This window comes from Equus asinus, chromosome 18, assembly GCF_041296235.1.
Source record: "Equus asinus isolate D_3611 breed Donkey chromosome 18, EquAss-T2T_v2, whole genome shotgun sequence".
NCBI lineage: Eukaryota > Metazoa > Chordata > Mammalia > Perissodactyla > Equidae > Equus > Equus asinus.
Genome location: NC_091807.1, coordinates 6842917 through 6863613, shown reverse-complemented (window position 1 = coordinate 6863613; position 20697 = coordinate 6842917). Strand labels below are relative to the sequence as shown.

Below are 20697 nucleotides of genomic sequence, written 5' to 3'. Positions count from 1 at the left end.
CAGCCTGAGGAGTAGGGGCTTGCAACAGTGAGTGGAGGCACAGCAACAATGACTGCTAGCCTTTTTGTCTGCATCTCTGTGATCAGAAGCAGCCATCAGTGATTAGAGCACTCATCTCTGATATTTGTATTGCAGGGTCCTTTTTGCCTAGGTTGGCTTCTACAAGCTGTGTGCTGGTTGCTCCAGAAACCAGCATGCAGCTCTCTGCCACAGGTCTGGGAGTGGGGCACAAGTAACTGCTGCTATGCTAAGAGCTGAAATTGGCCTAAATTATCTGCAACTTACCTTCCAAGTCTTCCCCTGGAATTTTCAAACCTTCAATAGACTGCAGAGTTCTCAGGCAGTTATATCTGAGAGATTCTGCCAGTGCAATTTTTGTCAAGTGGGAAGACAGACTCCTGGTGCTTTCTACTTTGCCATCTTCTCAGAATCCTTCTTACAGTGAATATATTTTTAAATTCTGTAATTTTGCTCTAATTCAAATATACTTCAGAATTAGAGATTGCTTTTCATTATCTATTCTTGACTTATGAGTGATATTATATCTGTGAATATTTTGAAAATACTTATTTCAATGACTGTTTAAAATTTATGTTATTCTTTATTCTTATGATGAAATATGTCTTTTTGTTTCTGAAATAACCTGACTCTGAACGCTACTTTTTAATTTTTACTTTGAGTTCAAATTTATTGTGATGTATTTTTTGTTTATCCAAGTTCCATGAGTTCACATTTGCATTTACTGGAGATTAGTAATTTTACAAAATCACCACATATTGTCATGTAACTTACCTGGAGTTCCTGCACCCTTTAGGTAATATAAACTTAGAGTATATCCCCAAGCATGATGCATATTTAGGGCTCTGATTTATCAGTGTCTCTTTACTTCCTTATGATCCTGAATGGCAGTAGGCTTCCAGGATAAAGCAAGGAGTTCTGGATTTCATTTTGGGGTTGTGGCAGCTTTTTATAGCTCCTGTCTCTATGTGATAACACAGATCCAGATTCTATAGCAAAAGGTAAAGTACTTGTTTCTTGTCCCTGTGTGGAGGTTAACATCCCAACTTCCAGTTGTTCAAATCTTTATCTAGTTCTGATTTACCTGTGATTTCCCTGGATTTGAGTCCTACTTACAAATCTTGACTATGGTACTATATTTCTATTTTTCTTTCTGATTTCTTAATATTCTTATACTTGGTTTGAGCTTAAGTTTTCCTAAAATTATAATATAATAATTGGTATCTTTTGAGTGATAAAATGAGAAATGTTTTTTTCACAAACTGGAATCTACCATATTGAATAGGAGTCAGCATTAACAATGCTTCACTTATAATATGCATTATATTTTAAATTTTCTGAGATGCTAAAAATAAAGAATTTGAGCTACATCCCAGAGATACAGTGATGAAAATTTTAACAACAATTCAAAATATTAGTCTCCTAATTCCAGCACTTCAGTAAGCTTGTCATATTTTCTCTTTGGATTTTTTTTTTTTTTTTTTTACTCAGAGGGCATAAAAAGGATAATGTGGATTACCAGATTGTAGTGTACAGTTACAAAGTATTCTTTATAGATATATTTCTTTATTTAGTCAATGTTTCTGGAGCACCTATCATGTACCAAACACTGATTCAAATACATATTTCAATAGTAATATGGAACTACTTTTCACCTTCAATGAGTTTATATTCTAATTTGGGACTCACAAAAATTTATACATATATATATATATATAACTTTATTTATATGTATATACACACAATATTATATAAAAGTACAATGTAATGATAGATATTGGTTGATGCAGGCTATATAAATAATAAAGAAAGTTAATTGGAAAAATATTGAATGAGTAGAAGACAATTATAAGTAGAATGATGAAGGAAAACTTCTTAAGATGTAAATTTGGGCAGAATCTGAATGAAAGGAGAAAAACAGTCTGTCCTTTGAAATCTGTGAGAAGATTATTCCAAGGGGAAAGAACTAGAATTTATATGTTTTGACATCACAACAAACTTGACGTGTTGGAAGAAGATCAAGGCCACTATTGTGAATGTGTAGAATAAAGGAGGATGAGTATTTTAGAATAGGAAGCCAAAGATGTAGCCAAGGGCCATGTGGTAGTCAGAATAATGATCCACAAATATGTTTACATTCTAATTTCTGGAGCTGTGAATATGTTATGTTACATGGCAAAAGAGAATTTAGATTGCAGATGGGATTAAGGTTGCTCGTCAGCTGATTTTGAGATGAGGAAATCATCCTTGATTATCTGGGGGAACACAGTATAATCACAAACGTCTTTAGAAGTAAAATAATGAGGCAAGAGAGTCAGTGTCAGAGTGATACAAAATAAGAAAGACTCAGCTTGCCATTGCTGGCTTTGAAGATGGATGGAGGCTACAATCCAAAGAACGTGGGCAGCCAAGATAAACTGGAAAAGGCAAGGATATGGATTCTCCCCTAGAGCCTCTAGAAGGAACATAGCCCTTCGGATACCTTGATTTTAGCCCAATGTGACCTGTTTGGGACTTCTAATCTCCAGGACTATAAGATAATAAATTTGTTTTGTTTTAAGCCACTAATTTTGTGGTACATTGTTACAACAGTAATTGGAATCTAATACAGGTCATATCATCTAAGGCCTGATAGTACTTTGGATTTTGTTCTAACTTTACAGGAACCCACTAGATCACATTAACCAGGAAAATGATGTAATATGTTTTACTGATTTATGGTATTCTAGCTGATCCATGGGGAATAGACTTCATGGAGTTATTAGTGTAAGCAAGGAGACTACTTAAGAGGATAGTGCAATAGTTTAGATAAAAGGAGATGAGGGCTTGGACAAGGATTATACCTACAGACATAGTGATGTATAGTTACATTCAAGTTATATTTTAAATGTAAACCCATCTATATTATTGATATGAGCTGTGATTCATAGGTGGTTATGCAAACGCACCTAAAGCTGATAACCAAGGATTCAGAAAAAAGATTTTGGAATTAACGAATGCATCATATTTAAAGTCAAGGGACTTGAAGCGAATACCCTGTTACACTGTAGATGAAGAAGATGTGGTGGAAAAATTCAGTCATGGAATTCTCTAACATTCAGAGTTTGAGACAAGGAGTAAGATCCAAAAAATTATAAAGAATGACCTGTGAAATAAAGGAAATCTAGTAGAACACATGTACTTGGAGCCAAGTGAAAAAGCAATTAAGGAAAGTAGAAATGATCAGTTGTGTCAAATACCACTGAAAAGCAAGTAAGATGGTAAGATGAAAATCTAGAATTGATCATTGTCACTTAGGGATATTTTCTAACCTTGACATACCTAGATTCAATAGAGTAATAGGGACAAAGTCTTCTTCGACTGGCTTTAAGAATGAATGAGGCAAAGGGGTAAAGCTGATGTGTTGTTAATCTTTTAATATTTATTTACATGTCAAATATATTTATTCCCTGATAATTCCAGAAGAAAATGTGAAGGAAGTAAAGCAAAAGACATCACTTAGAGAAAAAGTATTTTTATGTAGAAAAGAAATCTTTACTAGAAGATTTACGTTCTGGAATCCAATCCAGTATTTGATGTCAATTTGAAAAGTTTAGGGGAGTTACTTAAATTTTTTTGAGCCCAGAAGAAATTAAACTATAATCTTAAATGCCACTTCTAACTCTTAATAACTACTGCCCATTCTTCTACTTTCCTATAATTAACAAATCCTCTGCCATCTAACAAAAAGGAAAAACATTATGATTCAGTTTTACAGTTAATTCAATTTAGTAATCTGAATTAATTGTAATAGCATTCATAAAGTCCAGCCAACATAAAAAATGGTGCTCTCTGTTTGGCTGAACAATTTTAAGCAACAATCTATTTAACAAATGTCTCAGACAGAAATAGCTAGAAGTACTATATGTGTTAATTAGAACATGATTCATTTGAATCATACTTATTTTATTTTTAAATGCCAAATGTAGTATTGCATATAAAAGTAGATTTTAAAAGATTTGTGTTTGTATGTTTATTTGACTAAAATGTTTACAAGTCTAGAATAGAGAAATCATCTAATTTTAGAACTTCAAAATATGCTAAAATTAATGAAAGTAGTACTATGCAGTATATTTGCCCATTTATCCCAAGTCTATTTGCATTTCAAGAGTGTATGCATTAAACATATTTATATTTGTCTTTGTTTTACCTGTTTAAAAATTTTTGTAGCATTTTAACTGCCATAGAGAGTTACAAAAAACATGGAGTATATTCATGCAGAACATAATAAAACTATTCAATATATTTTCTCTTCTGTCTGACAGAATTATAGCTTGCTTACAAGAAGAAATACATGGCTTAGGAAAAATTAAAATGACAATGTTGATCATAATATTTTTTCTCATTGCTAGGATGTTCTCAGAAAAAAAAATACCTGAAAGTATTATAATATTCTAAACAAATTTATACACTTATTGTTCTTCCCAGCTCCCCCACTAAAGTGCTTTTGAAACTTCTTTCATTGTAATATTTTTATAAAGCCATACAAGTGGAAACAAAAAGTGAGAGCTATGTTTACTAGTGTTTGGCATCAACATGGCTTCCAGGTCATATTACATTAATACTGTTTTACTATCAAAGTCAGTAAAATTAGGTAACTAAACATTGTATTAAATATTGGTCCAAAATATAGTGTAGTAAAAGACAATATTTTGGAGTGAAATTCACTTTAAAATATGGATCCTTTACAATGTAGACACATAAAGATAACAGCAGCAATTTAAAATTATTTACCAATTGCAATATCTTATGCACTAAACTTAATTCATTCCAAAATCATGGTATTAATACAATGATCCTACAAAATATAAACAAAGAATAATCCCAGTATTGCAGAATTAGTAAGCAACAAAGGAATTTAATGTTAGAAAATAATTGCTTTAACTATTTGTGCCTCCATCATCTGAGATTTAGAAGATTAAAGAAATTGGGATGATGTTGGTACAGGTCCTGATATACACTAAATAAATGAGGGTTACGATTAATTCATTGAAATAATTTTAAACATTTGCTGAGAAACAAATCATATCATGAAGTAAGTCCTAATTTAAACATGAAATATTAAAAATCAAATTTCTAGAGTTACATAAGAAAAATGTGATTTCGGAAGCTCTAAGTCCTCATCCTTTACAGAAACATTTGAAAAACAAAAACAAATAAACAAAAACTACTAAGCTAGAGACTAGCTGAAATAACTTTATAAGAGCTTTGGAAAACAGCCAAAGTTCTACAGCTCACAAGTGAACACCCACTCAAGAAAAAGCCACATTTAAAAAGTGGGAAATTTCATGTCATTTTTACTCACCCTTGCCCCTCCTTCCCAGGATATTGTTTTAGAGGAAGCAACAGTTCAGTTAACAATACCGATTTTTGAATGAGAGGGATTAGAAAAGACCTTACTTTCAATATTTTATCTGTCTGGGGGCTGCTGGAAGAACCGATCTCGGTTTCATCTAACTTGGAGCTCAGGCAAGGAGGTTGGGGGAAGTGGTGTAACTTGGATGTCAGGTGGGAATAAGCAGTAGGTGCTGCTTGAAAAGGCAGGAAGACAAGAATCCACAGAGTAGGGTAAGATATTATAGGAGGAGAAATACATTAGATCATCTAAGACACTGAGGAGAAACTGTAGAGAAACCTTTTGGGAAAGCAAGACATTCAAAATCAGCTGTGTATATGGGGAATCAAAAAGACATGCAGAAGCCCAAACAAGATGCATGCTCAGAAAAAAACTGAAAAGACTTTAAGCTTTCACCTCAGGCTGGTCTCAAGGATCAAAGAATACCAAAATAATAAGTAGAGGGTTTTCCCAACACAAAACCAGTCTGCAAGACTTAAATAAGTGTTGTTTTGTTTGTTTAAATGCCCAATTTTCAACACAAAAATTACAAGGCATACAAAGAACGTCAGGAAAATGTGGTCCATTAGAAGAAACAAAATAAATCTTCAGAATCCATTCCTAAGAATACACATACATTGGACTAACCAAAGACTTTAAAATAATTGTCTTAAATATGCTCAAATAGCTAAAGGAAAACTTGGACAAAGAACTAAAAGAAATCAGAAAAATGATATAGGAACAAAATCTGAATTTCAACAAGGAGAGAGAAATTATAAAAAGGAACAAACAGAAAATCTGGAGCTGAAAAATACAATAATTGAAAAAGAAATCACTACCGATGTTCAACAACAGATGCAAACATCTAGAAGAAAGAATAAGTGAACTTAAAGACAGAACATTTGAAATCATTGAGTCTGTGAAGCAGAAAGAAAAAAGATTGAGTAAAAGTGAACATAACCTAAGGGCCTCATGGGATATCATTATTGGACTAACATACGCATTATGGGGGTCCAAGATAAAGAAGAGCCAGAGAGAAAAAGGCAGAGAGATTCTTTGAATTAGTATCTGAAAACTTCCCAAATTAGAAGAAAGACACAGATCCACAAATACAAGAAGCTCTAGGAACTCTAAGATGGAAAAATCCAAAGAGGACCTCACTGAGGCAAATTGTAATCAAACTGTTGAAAGACATAGGCAAAGAGAGAATCTCTGTTTCTCCTTTTTTTTCCCCAAGATTGGCACCTGAGTTACCATTTGTGGCCAATCTTCTTTTTTTTTTTCTCCTTCTTCTTCTTCTCCCCAAAGCCTCCCAGTACATAGCTGTATATTCTAGCTGTAGGTGTAGGTCCTTCTGGTTGTGCTGTATGGGATGCTGCCTCAACATGGCCTAATGAGCAGTGCCATTTCTGTGCCCAGGATCCAAACTGGTGAAACCCTGGGCTGCCAAAGTGGAGTGTGTGAACTTAGCCACTCAGCCACGGGGCCAGCCCCCAAAGAGAGAATCTTGAATGCAGCAAAACAAAAGCAACTCATCATGTATGATGCGTCCTTAATAAGAGTATCAGCCAATATCTTTGCAGAAAACTTAGAGGCCAAAAGGCAGTGAGATAATATATTTAAAGTGCTGCGAAAAACAAATAAACAAAAACATCACAGAGAATTCTATATCAATGTCAGTATAAATTGTATAATAAACTTGCAGCTTTGGAGGGGAAAAACGCCTTTGGGGATTTCTATTTGAATTGATTGAATCTGTAGATCAATTTGGGAACAATGATAACAATTCAGTATAGTTCAATGTGATGTTTCTCTCAATTTAGTTATTCTTTAATTTCCCTCAGCAATATTTATAGTTTTCAACCTATACTTTACAATCCTTTTGTTAAATGTATTACTAAGTTTACTAGTCTTCTAGAACTGCTGTAACAAATTACCAGAAACTTGATGTCTTAGTGTAGGAGAATTTTTCTTTCATGGTTCTGGAGGCCTGAAGTCTAAAATCAGGAAGATTACAGGCCTGCTCTCTCTGGAGGCTCTAGGAGAGACTGCATTTCTTGCCCATTCCAGCTTCTGTTGGGTGTCTGTGTTCTTTGGCTTGTGGTGACATCACTCCAATCTTTGCTTTCATTTTCACATTGCCTTATTCTCTGCTTTTCTGATAGGGACGTTTGTCATTGGGTTTACGTAACATCCAGATAATCTAGGATAATCTTCTCATCTTGAGATCCTTAATTCACCTACATCTGCAAAATCCCTTCTACAAATAAGGTAACAATTACAGGTTCTACAGGTTAGGTTGTGGGCATATCTTTTGGGGTCCACAATTTAACCCACTACACTAAGAATATTACACTTTTGGATAATAATGTGAATTTGTTACTTTTACTTTTATCATAATATTGGTTGGTTTTATATAGGAATACAATAAATATGATTGATCTTTTGTATATTGGCCTTTTTATCATAAAACTTTGATAAATTTACTAATTAGTTCTACTTATTATATGTTATGCAATTCTTCAAGGTAATGTATATAAATAGTTGTGTCTAATGTGAATGAAGATAATTTTCTTCTAGCTTTTGAATCTTTATGGACTTTTCTGCCTTGTTATATGAACTGTTTTCTCCAGTAAAATTTTGAATGGAAGTGATAAAAGTTAACAGAGTTTTTGTTTCCAATTATAGTGGAAGAGTGTTCAATATTTCACCATTAGGTAGGTCATTAGTTGTAGTTTATGTGGATGCCCTTTATTATGTTGAGAAACTTCCATTCTAAGAAAAGTCATCAAAGTGAGATACCAATTAGTAACTCTAAATAATGAAGTACTTTTTAAAATGCTGGTGAGTGTTTGGTTCCCTTGTGGTAGATATGCAAATATATAAAATTTCTTTGTAAAATAATTTGACAACAAAATTTTATATATTTTTAACATTTAATTCTAATTAAGTGGAGAAAATTGCTGCAAAGAAAATATTTCTATGGAATGGTTAAAAATATTTTAAGACCAAGTAAGAGATGAGATAATGAAGGAAAAATCCCTTTGATATTTCTAAAAGAAAAATAATAATGCAGTCTCAGTATTTCAAACTGCTCATTAAGACTTTAATTCATGATATTGCAACAATCTTGAATACTCTGCTTCCTCAAATTTTATACCTGGTGAAATTTTACCTGCAATTCAAATGTCACCTCCCAAATCTAAATGAGTAATTCCCATTTTGCATGTGGGCTGCAAGCATTTTGTTCCACATAGTAGTGTGTTAGACCTGGTTCTACCACTGTTGGTGCTTGCAGAGCAAAGTGGCTAAGGGTGTGCTTTCTGCAGCGTTACTATGTGAAATGAAATCTTAGCCCTGAAGTGACTATAAAGTTGTATGATCTTAGCCAAGTTATTGAAACTCTCTGGACTTCATTTTCTCATCTGTAAAATGAGATTTAAAAAACAAAGGTACCAATGTCATGGTGGGTGTGAAAATTAAATTAATTAATTCTCATGAACCTTTCCACCAAGATCACCCACTAAGAGCTCTCACTGTTGCTGTTCATTTGTATTTCTGCCTTCCATACTGGATTGTGAAGGCCTTAAGGACAATAATTATCTTGTAATTTTCCAGATGCTTAGGATAATATTTCAAAATTTAAACACGTCAGCAATATATTTGTTATATGGGACATACTTCTAAATTCAAATATAATCAGGATGCAAATATTATTAATATATTCAATATATCTAATTTTTTGATAAGTTATGGCCACGGTTAATGATAGTTTTCAATGTTTCCTTAGAAATTGGTCATTTTCAAATAAATGCACTACATATGAATGATTAGATGGACTTAATTCAAATTTAGGGAATAGTTTGGAACTATTTAGAGTTATTACGATAATGTTTTGACTTGGCAAAATCTAATTTTAGAAAGCTTTAAACTAGAAAGCCTTTCAATTTTACAAAGGCTTATATATGCCTTTCCAAACTATCAAATAATATTCCTAACGCTGACCTGCTTTATAGGTAACTTTAGGGGATCCACTGTCTCACTCACAGATCTGATATTTCTATTGCATACACCACCTTTGAAAGTGACTTACCGCTTCAGTAGGCTTGAATGTTTTTAAATGATTCTCCAAATTTGGCAAGACCTTCTCGTCCATCTGTAGATTGATTCCTATGTGCAAACGTGCATTGTTCACATGTGGGCCATAATGTGCACAGATATTCAACTTAATTAGACCCCTCAGAATCTCTGAAATTAGAAAGAGACACTGGGAAAACATCAATTCGAGTCAAATGAGATTGAGAATGTGTGGTGTTAGTTAGTTCAAACTGTTTCTGGTATTGCTGCCACATATATTGTACTAAGTAAGTTAACGTGAAACTGCTGAGAACACAGTCATGTTAGGGTAACTGGGAAGCTTTGCACTGATTCCTAGTCCCCACCCTTACAAATTCTAATTTGATTGTTTTGGAGAAAAGCCCAAGCCTGAGCAGTGATTAATGCCAGGTTGTACTCCAGGTTAAGATTGTTGGTGCAGGCCAGTGACATTAGTTCAGCCTGCAAGCCCAATTCTTACCTTCCTCAGAGACCTTTTGGTAGCAGAATTTGTAAAATGTCTCCCAAAGATAGCACACGTAACCCCTAGAAACTGAGAATACTATGAGATATCATTTTAGTGATTATGTTACATCACGTGGTACAGTTGACCTTAAGAAAGGTAGTGTATCTGGTAGGATTGATCTAATCACATGAGCTCTTAAAAGCAGAGCTGATGATAGAAGGAAATGTCAAAGAGATTCAAGGCACATGACTGATTTGATGTGCTGTTGTTGGCTTTGAAGATGGAGACAGCTTCATGGAAAGGAACTTGAGTTGATAGCCTTGAGAAGCTGAGAGCACCTCTTGGCTGAGAGCCAGTGAGGAAATGGGCCCTCAGTCATACAACCCCAAGAACTGGATTTTAGTAACAATGTGAATGAACTTGGAAGCAAATTCTTCCCCAGATATTCCAGATAAGAACCCAGCCTGACTGGAACCCTCAATGTTGTCTTATGAAATCCTGAGCAGAGAACGGTCAAGCCCACCTGGACTTCTGACCTACAGAAAGTGAGTTAAATGGGTGTTGTTTTAAGCCATAAGTTAGTGGTAGTTTGTTACTAAGCAATAGAAAACTAATATAGACCTCAATGAAACTCTTTAAAACAGAGCCCCAGGCCTCTTATTCATGTTTTCATAAATCAATGCTCAAAACTTAAATTCCTAGGCCAAATCTCTCCACCTATCCTGTACCTCAATTATGACCTCTGTTCTTCCACTATCTCACTAAGTATTTTCTTTTTCTTGTTTTTTTTTTTTTTTTTTTTGAGGAAGATCAGACCTGAGCTAACATCTGCCACTGATCCTCCTCTTTTTGCTGAGGAAGATGGGCCTTGAGCTAACATCCGTACCCATCTTCCTCTACTTTATATGTGGGATGCTTGCCACAACATGGCTTGCCAAGGGGTGTGTAGGTCTGTACCCAGGATCTGAACTGACAAGCCCTAGGCCACCAAAGTGGAACGTGAGAACTTAACCACTGCACCACCTGGTTGGCCCCCTCACAAAGTATTTTCTGCTCACAGGAATTTATACTACATTTTCAGTGAATTCATCACCCCCTCCATGAAAGAATTTCCTAGTCCTTCTCTCATGACTGAAACCTGTTTCTTCCCTGAAGACTCTATTTCCTCTTCAGCCCCTCAATTGATGTTCCCTATTATTGCTTCTAGCCCAATTCTTCACCTTCTAGGAAAACCAACCAACAAACACTAACACAAAAGTAAAGTAGAAATAAGGCTTTGCGACCTACATCATTGTTTAAACTCTTAACTTTCTTGACACCCCCCTCATCTGATTTCGACCTGATTTATACTCCTAGTCTCACTGAGGTTACCAGTAACAAGTATCTCTATGTCTTTACATTTAGTGGATGTTTTATGAGTTTTATCTTGTTTGACTTCTTAGGAATGTTTGCACTGAAAATATTTCTATTGGATTCTCTGATAAAACTTTGCTGGTTTTACTCCTACCACTCTTGTCACTCTCTGTCTCCCTTGCCATCACATCTTCATTTATTCAGGCATTAATGTTGGGGTCCTTTGAGACTTTGTCTTGAACTTCCTTCTTCTCAATCTATGCAATTTCTCCTAGGTCGATTTATCTATTTGGGTAAACACATATAGCTAATGATTCTCAGATTTATATCTCTAGCTCTGATATCTTCTCTGAGCTCCAAACATGTATCAACTCTAAACTCACTATTGGGAAACTAAACTAATGCATCTCTACCACTTAAAATGGCCCTCCTCTGAAGTTCCTTGTCCCAGGGTATGACAACATTCCCAGAAAGCTCCATAGGCCTAGAGACTTAGGAATCACAATTTAAGCTTTCCTTCCCATTAAACCCATATCTAATCCATCACTTAGGTTATTGATTTTTCTCCTAATGAAGTCTCATATTTTTTTATCCATCTCCCTAATTCCACACCTTTTCTTACCTAAATTTCATCTGCCATCATCTCCCTTCTACTTGACTCTTTTTCCTGGTTTAATGAAACATTTCTTGATCTAGAAATTGCTTGGTCCTACACCAATTTGTTACTGATTTCTTTAAAAAAACATATTTTTTTTTTCTCCTTTTGGAGATTCACTGTTTTTCATGTAGTCTGTGGCAAATTTTGTTGTGAGATTTTTTTAAATCTTAGTTTGACATATTGCGCAGATTAGAATTAAAGATATTCAAGTTTTAAATTAGTATTAATTTATTAAAACAATAAATCTAGAATCTAGTATTCTTAAGAATTGAAACAGCTTAAAATTATAAATAATTACATTTATTATAATTATTACATTTATTAATCTAATAATGAAAACATATTTTGTTTTACTCATGTTTGCTTACCTCAAGTTGGGCAGATTAAATTCCCTTACATAATCATTTTCAATTTACAACTTGAATTTCTTCCAATAGTTCAAACTTTAAAATTTAATATGTTAAATATTCTTTCAAACATTTCAATTTTGTATATGACGTAGTAATAAAATTTGGTAGTGATTAAACATCTCTTAAAAATAATAAAATTTATAAATACAGTAAATTTAAAGTTTGCTTAAACGGTCCAATACTATTTACAGACTAATTCAAGTAAATTATCTTATACATTCCAAATTCAAATATTAAAGAAAAAATTACACAATTTCACATTTTACATTCAAATCTGAAGCCTAACATATCAGATCCTCTAAATTTGCTGTTGTTCGTGCCATCGTGTCGATTCTGACTCCTAGCGACACTGTGTACAGTAGAGCAGAACTGCCCCGTCTTTTTGCATCATCCTGTCACCTTCCAGCACTATGTCAGACAATGCTGTGCTGTATTCATTAGATTTTCATGGCCAATTTTTTTCAGCAGTGGTTGGCCAGTCCTTCTTCCTAGTCTGTCTTAGTCTGGAAGCTCTGCGGAAACCTGTCCACCATGGGAGGCCCTGCTGGTATTTGAAATACCAGTGGCATAGCTTTCAGCATCACAGCAAGATGCAACCACCATAGAACGACAACCGACAGATGAGTGGTGTGGTTCCCTGACTGGGAAATGAACCAGCATTGCAATGGTGAGAGCATGGAATCTTAATCACTGCACCATTAAGCTGGCTCCTCTAAACTTACTAAGTTACTAATATGTTATATGACAAATTTAAACAGATTCCTCTGAAATTTAATACAAAATTGCTCACAAGATTTATTTTGTTATACTAGTATTCAACAAAAAAGCTTTCTGGGATTAAAAGTACCTATGTAAAGAGCTTTATCACTTCAGGAGGGTAGAGATTGTCATCTAAACAAAGGAATGTTTGTTAATCAGCTAACTGGCCAGATAACTGAGATGCACGTGTTAGGAAAATAGATATTTTCACAGTTATTCTAAGTTTTTCTAAATGAGCATGAGTAGATATCTTTAAAAAGAATTGGTTTCAAATGCTACTGAGTTCAATTTGCATCATTACCTGTTTTATCCAAAACCTCACTCCCAAATCATAACTAATTCCTTCACTTAACTCTTTAATTACCAGTTTATTTATTTTTAAAATGCTTAATGTGAATATCATATTAAAAATTATTTAAGCATCACTCAATTTCAACAATAATCAATATTCTGCCATTCCTGTTTTATCTATTCCCCATGACCACTTTCTCAACTTTCATCTTCTAGTACTATTTAAAAAATAATTTTAAAACAAAATATTTCTTAATTGAATTGAATTATTTTCTTATTTCTCCTTTTTGGCCAGGACTCTTATCTTAAAGATATTTAAATTATATCAACATGTATTCTCAATTTCCTTTATGGATTGTTTTGATCCTGGGGTTAAATCAACAGTCATGATAATGATACACCATTCCAACCCCTTTACACTTAGCTTAGTCTATTCCATTCTCCAGTTACCATGTCCCTTTAAGTTCTTAATCTTGTTTTGTTTTATGGCTTATTTGGATTACACTTGCCAAATTCTTTGTGGTTAGGTGAGGTTTAAAGGTCATAGAAGCAGTGGCAATTCAAGCAGTAGTGAAAGCTGTTTCTATTCTTGTGCAGTGCTGATGGAAAAGAAAGCAAAAAACTAACCCTAGGCTGACTCATGAGAAGAAGCATCCAGCCAGTAGCAATTCTCTCCCAGTCTTTTCTATTCCTTTCTACTTTTTGGGAACACCTGAGGCTACAGCACACAGCCCCTCCAGGAAACCACTGATAACATTTTTATCAGCATATATTAGAATTTTATATAAATAGAATAAAAAATATTTTGAAATTCTTCCACATTTCAGTATGTATTAATAGTTCATTACTTTTTATTTATGAGTAGTAATACATTCTATAGATTCACCACATTTTGTTTATTCATTTACTTGAAGAAGGAATACTGATTTTTTTTTCCAGATTTTGCAAATAAAGCTGTTATGATCATTCATGTTAAAGTTTCTGCATGGACATATGCCTTCAATTCCATTGAGTAATACCTAGGAGTGGACTGATGGATTATATGATAGGTAAGTGTATAACTTTTAAGATACCACCAAACAATTTTTCAGAGTTGTTACACTATTTGACATTCCTACTATTGTGTGTAAGAGTTTCAATTCCTCCACATCATACCTGACACTAGATGTAGTCAATCTTCTTAAATTTTAGCCATTCTAATAGATCTGTAGTAGCATTATATTATGAATTAATTTTCCACTTCCCTAATAACTGATGGTATTGAGCTTCTTTTCATATACTTATTTGCCATCTGTCAATCTTGTGTAGTAAAATCAGAAGACTGGTCAGATCTTTCGGTCCTATTTTTATTGGAGTCTTTGTTTTCTTCTTATTAAGTTTGGAGTATACTTTGTATATTCTGAATTGAAGTCCATCTTCAGATATGTTTTTTGCAAATATTTTCTCCCAACATGTGGCTTATCTTTATAAAGTCTTAACAGTGTCTTTCAAATAGCAGTTTTTAATTTGATGAGGTCCACTTTAATAATTTTTTTAATGAATAATGCATTTAGTATTGTAACTAAAAAAAATCTGTGTTGAGCCAGCACTGGTGGCTTAGTGGTTAAGTTCAGTGTGCTCTAATTTGGCAGCCCAGGTTCTTTTCCTGGTCGTGGACCTACAACCACTTGTCTGTCAGTGGCCACGCAGTGGCGAGTGCTGACATAGAAAAAGAGGAAGATTGGCAGTGGATGTTAGCTGAGGGTGAATTTTCCTCAAAAAAAATAAAAAATAAATATTAAAAAATAAATCTATGTGTCAGCCAGGATCACAAAGATTTTCTCTTAAGTTTACTTCTAGAAATTGTTAGTTTTAGTTTTATATTTGGGTCTATGATATTTTGAGTTAATTCTTGTGTATGTTGTGAAGTAGGGATCCAAGTTTACTTTTTTGCATATGGATAACCAAATATTCCAGCATACTTTGTTGAAGACTGACATTTCACCTTGTTAAATGCACTTACTCTACTAGCTTTTATACAGATTTCAGTGGTTTTCTATGTAGATAATTATGTCATTTGTGAATAAGGACAGTTTTACGTTGTTTTTAATCTGGGTATATTTTATTTCCTTTTCTTTCCTCATTGCCCTATCTAGAACTTCTAGTACAATGTAATAATAGAACTAAGAAGAGTAAACATGCTAGTCATGTTCTTGATATTAGCTGTAGGTTTTCATAGGTTAAGGAATTTCCTTCTATCTTAATTTGCTGAGAGGTTTTATGAGGAGAGGAAGTTGAATTTTGGCATATATCTTTTTCTGTGTTTATTGAGATGATACCCATAGGGCATTTATATTTCATAGGCATTTGGTGATTGCAATGCCATGGGCCCAAGCACATGTGGTTTGGACCCACACACCATGTAGCAGAAGGCAATGAATAAGCTACTGCTCTATTTTCCATTTTTTTCTCTTTCTTTTAAACTGTTTTGCCTTGAGAACCCAATGATGATACAGTCCAAAGTGAAATATGAGATACTGCTGGAAGATAAGACCCCCAGGTCAGAAGACGCGTGAACAGTTACTAGGTAAGAGCAAAGAACAAGTATGAATAGCACTGTTGATAATGTCATAACTAGTCTAAAGCCAGAAGGATGTCTAGGAAAGAAGTTGCAAAGGTGAAAGGAGAGTCTGATGCTATACAACACACACAATTGGAACGTGGAACATGAGGAGCATGAACCAAGGTAAACAGCAAAATGCAGCAGGAAAAGAGGAAAACCAAATATGAGATGGATTGACTCCATAAAGGAAGACATAGGCTTGAGTCTACAGAAGCTGAGTGGGGTTGTTGAGGATGGGACATTGTGGAAATCACTCATTTACAGTGTCACCAGGAGTTGGAGCTGACTTGATGGCACATCACAACATATCGATATGATATTGTAGTGCTTTTTTGTTGTTTATGCAGAGTTATTGACTGAATTGCGTCACCCTCAAAATTCATATGTTGAAGTCCTAACCCTCAGTAGCTCAGAATGTGACTGTACTTGGAGATAGGACCTTTAAAGTGGTGATTCAGTTAAAATGAGTCCAGTAGGACGTGCCCTTATCTGAACTGATTGTTGCCCTTATAAGGAGCGATTGCAACATGGAGAAACACCAGGAATACATATACAGAGGGTAAAGACCACATGAGAACACAGAAAGAAGGTGGCCACCTGCAACCCAAGGAGAGAAGCCTCAGAGGAAAGCAAATCTGCTGACATAGATCTTGGTTAAAAAGGAGAGAGAACTAAGATTTTTTTAAAAAAGAAGAAATTCTATGAGAAATATCTGACTCATTTAGGAAATGTAACATAAGAATAATGGATATTCCAGAAGGAGAATAGAAGGAGAAAGGAACAGAGAGTTTATTTAAAAAAATAATACCTGAGAACTTCCCAAACCTGGGGAAGGAACGGATATACAAATCTATGAAGTTAATAGAACTCCTAATTATCTCAAAGCAAAAAGACCTCCAAGGCATAGTATATTAAAAGTGTCAAAAGTCAATGACAAAGACAGAATATTAAGAGCAGACAGAGAGAAGAGAATAACTTACAAAGGAGTCCCTATCAGGCTATCAGTGGATTTCTCAGCAGAAACTGTGTGAGCTAGGAGAGAATGGAACAATTTATGCAAAATATTGAAAGATAAAATCTATAAGCCAAGAATACTCTATCCAGCAAAGTTCTTCAGATATGAAGGCGAAATAAAGGCTTTACCAGACAAACAAAAGCTGAGGAGGTTCATGGCCACCGATCTGCCTTACAAAAAATATTGAAAGGAACCCTTCTACCTGAAACAAAAGGTAGAAAAGGTATGCAAAGTTTTGAACAAGGTGATAAATAGACAGATAGAATCAGATAATTGCAACTATGTATCAGAACAAGTCAATAAATGCTTAGTTGTAACATAAAGCCTCAAGGGAAAGAAAGCACCAAAAATAAGTATAACCACTTCAATTTCATAACAAACAACACAAAAAGGGATCATTTGTGACAACAAAAATATAGCAGGAGAACAGGAAAAGGATGGAAGCTGCATAGGATATTGGAGATAAGATGCTATCAACAGAAAAAGGGCTATCTCATCTATGAGATCTTTTATACAAACCTCATGGTAACCACAAAGGAAAAAATCAGGACAGAGTTAAAAAACATAAAAAAAGAGAAACTGAGAAACACACCACAGGACACAACCAAACTGAAATGGCAGACAGAAATACAAAGGAGAAAAAATAATGGAAATGTGGAACAACTAGAAAACGACAGATAACATGGCAGTATTAAACCCTCATATATCAATAATCATTTTAAATGTAAGTGGATTGAATTCACCAATCCAAAGACACAGAGTGGCTGGATGCATTAAAAAACAAGACCCAACAATATTTTGCTGCCTCCAGGGGACCCATCTCATCTCTAAAGACAAACAGGCTCAGAATGAAGGGATGGAAGATGATACTCCAAGCAAATGACAACCGAAGTAAAGTGAGTGTAGCCATACTTCTACCAGACAAAATAGACTTCAAGCCAAAAAAGACAACAAGAGATAAAGATGGGCATTATACAATGATAAATAGGACATTCCACGAAGAAGACATAACACACTTACTTCTACCACTGGACAGGAATTCTTTTTATTTTCATTTCTTGACTGATATAATTTTTACTACCAAAACACACTAAACTAAAGGAGTCGTATTTCACTGGTTTGGCTTCAGGAAAAGACATGCACTTCAATTTACTCAACATAGCAGTTTCTTGTCAGAGAATATCACATGGAACAAATCTGAATTGTGCACCATGTTAGCATGAACACAAAATGTTCTGCTTTGCTTACGTGCACCTATTGAATGGGATGGACAGATGGCATCTTCCATGACTTTCCAGTCTATTTTCCATGTGTACCATTCCCATGCATTACAAGTGTTCTTATTGTTCAGCATTTATTTTGCCCTAAGGGTAGTTTTTCTAAACTTTATTTTTAACTTTATTTTAAGTACAAAATAACTATGAATCCCCTTTGGGCTAAAAAATCAATATAGATAATGGTATGTAATAAATAATGCATCTTTTAAATAATGATTGTTCGTGACTTTTCTCTGCTCACTATCACCCATTGTCTAGTTTTCTTTTCTTCTTTTGGTGAGTAAGATGAACTTTTACTACATTATGTTTTATCTACAAAGTATTTTAATTTACTTTCCAATTGTTGCTTACAACATGTATATTGCTTGTTATACTTTTCAATCTGTGATATTGTTTGGATATCATAGTTGGGATAGTACTTATCAGACTTTTTCCAATTTAATTAATTTTTTTGTGCATTTAGTAGCTTTTAATTTAACAGGGATCTTCAGAACAAATTGAAGTTTTTGAATGAGGTACAGGTGCAAATAGGTACTGAGTATGAAGGGGGTCTATTATTCTTTTCTTTATGCTTAAATTTTCTAAAAATAGTTAGAAATATAATTGTGACCACTTTTCCAATTTTCCTCATATGAGTCTGGTAATTCTTGCTCATTTATTAGCACATATTAATTTTATTTTATTTTTGTTGTTATTGCTATTGTGAAGGGAATTATTTTTAATGATGTCTGTTTATTGCTATCATAAAGGAACTAATCATTTAATTCATACTCATTTTTTAAATGCCATTTTCTTTGTTCTTATTTATTAAATTTTATGGCTAATTCTTTTCTAAATTATAAATCTGAAAATCATATTACAAGCATTCTCTAATTTTTCAGCAATTATAACAAAGTTTAAACATTCTTTAAAACCAATGATAAATCAATAACAAAAATTGTACAATCAAGCACAGAAATGAGCACATGATACTTTGTAGAAGAAATTTAAATAGCTAATAAAATTCTCATTTGTTTAATGCACATGTTAAATTTCATACACTTATGATGGTCATGTGGTATAACACAATGCCTACTGTCATTTTTGTTGGCAATTAGATTTGTATAGCTTTTCTAAAAATCAAATTGGCAGTACTGGTCAGTTACCTTTAATGCTTTATATTCTATGACACAGTAATTCTCTCATTTATAGTAATCACTTCTATGAGAATAAAATGAGAAATGAATGGATGTTTTATTTCTATCATTATTTACAATGGCTTTGATTGTATTACTTTTGATAAAAATCAATTGTATATGATGGGTTACTATTCACTCATTAAAATTATTAGTAAATTAATGAACTAATTATATGTTCATTATTTACATGTTGTAATATAATATAAACCTACACAGACACACGCAATTTTACATATCAAAATACTACTACACAAGAGAATTGTGAAGGTGATTTGCCTACTATATAGTTCTCTTCTTATTAAAGATGTCTCAACACCAGTATCTTATTAAATATTCCATTATTTTAATGGGCTATGAAACTTTTCAGGTAGACCTGTTAAGTACAACTAAATATTAGTATGTATCCATTTTACATTTACATTTTATTGGAATCTGCTTGCTTAGTTTTGTACAGATATAATCTTCCTATCTAGGAGTGTATCAATTTCAAATTTTGTAAAGAAGACATTTATATTTCTATATGGGTTAACTGGATGTCTAATTTCACTTTATAGTCTCATAAGGGTCTTATGAATTTCCCATTTTGTATAGAGTTATGATTCTAATGGGTGTTATGTAATATTTGGAGACGACAATTTTTCTATTGTAAAATTTAGTCTACCTGGGCAGCTTCTGTGCTTTTTCTCCCTATATATTTTCTTCTTCTTTCCTTAAAAAGGTTACCAAATGTTTTCAAGACCATGTTTCTAATTGAATTAAAGTCTTTACCATGGAAAATGACTTGCCTTCAGAAATTCATTCATTAAAGTAGTCCTGTACTGCTAACGAGCTATCTAATAGATTTTCCATTTTATGTAATAATGATGATTTGAAAAACTTATTTTTTTAGTGTTAAAGTGCTCTTAAATACTGAGTACTTTTATAGTTTTAACAAAACTGTGTAAATAACTTGAGAAACTTATATATATATATATATATATATATATATATATATATATAATCAGTATTATGGTAACTTAGAGTCATATTAATGACTCAAACCAATTTTTAAAAAACAGCGCAAAACTACTAAGTATACAGAACCAAGATACATAATGTTTGTGTGTTTATCACTCTAAGAAACAGAACTTGATTTATTTTCTGTTTCCTGGGACTCTATGTAACTCAACCTCATAGGAAAACTACTGTGTTCTTCTAGAGT

General features: G+C 33.5%; 1 long non-coding RNA gene across 4 annotated transcripts in view; it reads left to right on the top strand.

Moving 5' to 3' along the window:
- LOC139040970 (uncharacterized) overlaps positions 1-20697 on the top strand; it is a 278811-nt gene that overhangs the window by 203353 nt on the left and 54761 nt on the right. For 3 of the 4 annotated variants that reach the window (XR_011495334.1, XR_011495331.1, XR_011495332.1), the window contains one exon: positions 14364-14473. This is a non-coding gene — a long non-coding RNA (uncharacterized lncRNA). Of the gene's footprint in view, positions 1-14363; positions 14474-15901; positions 20235-20697 lie in introns of those variants that run through there. The other variant, XR_011495333.1, reaches the window with a different exon arrangement.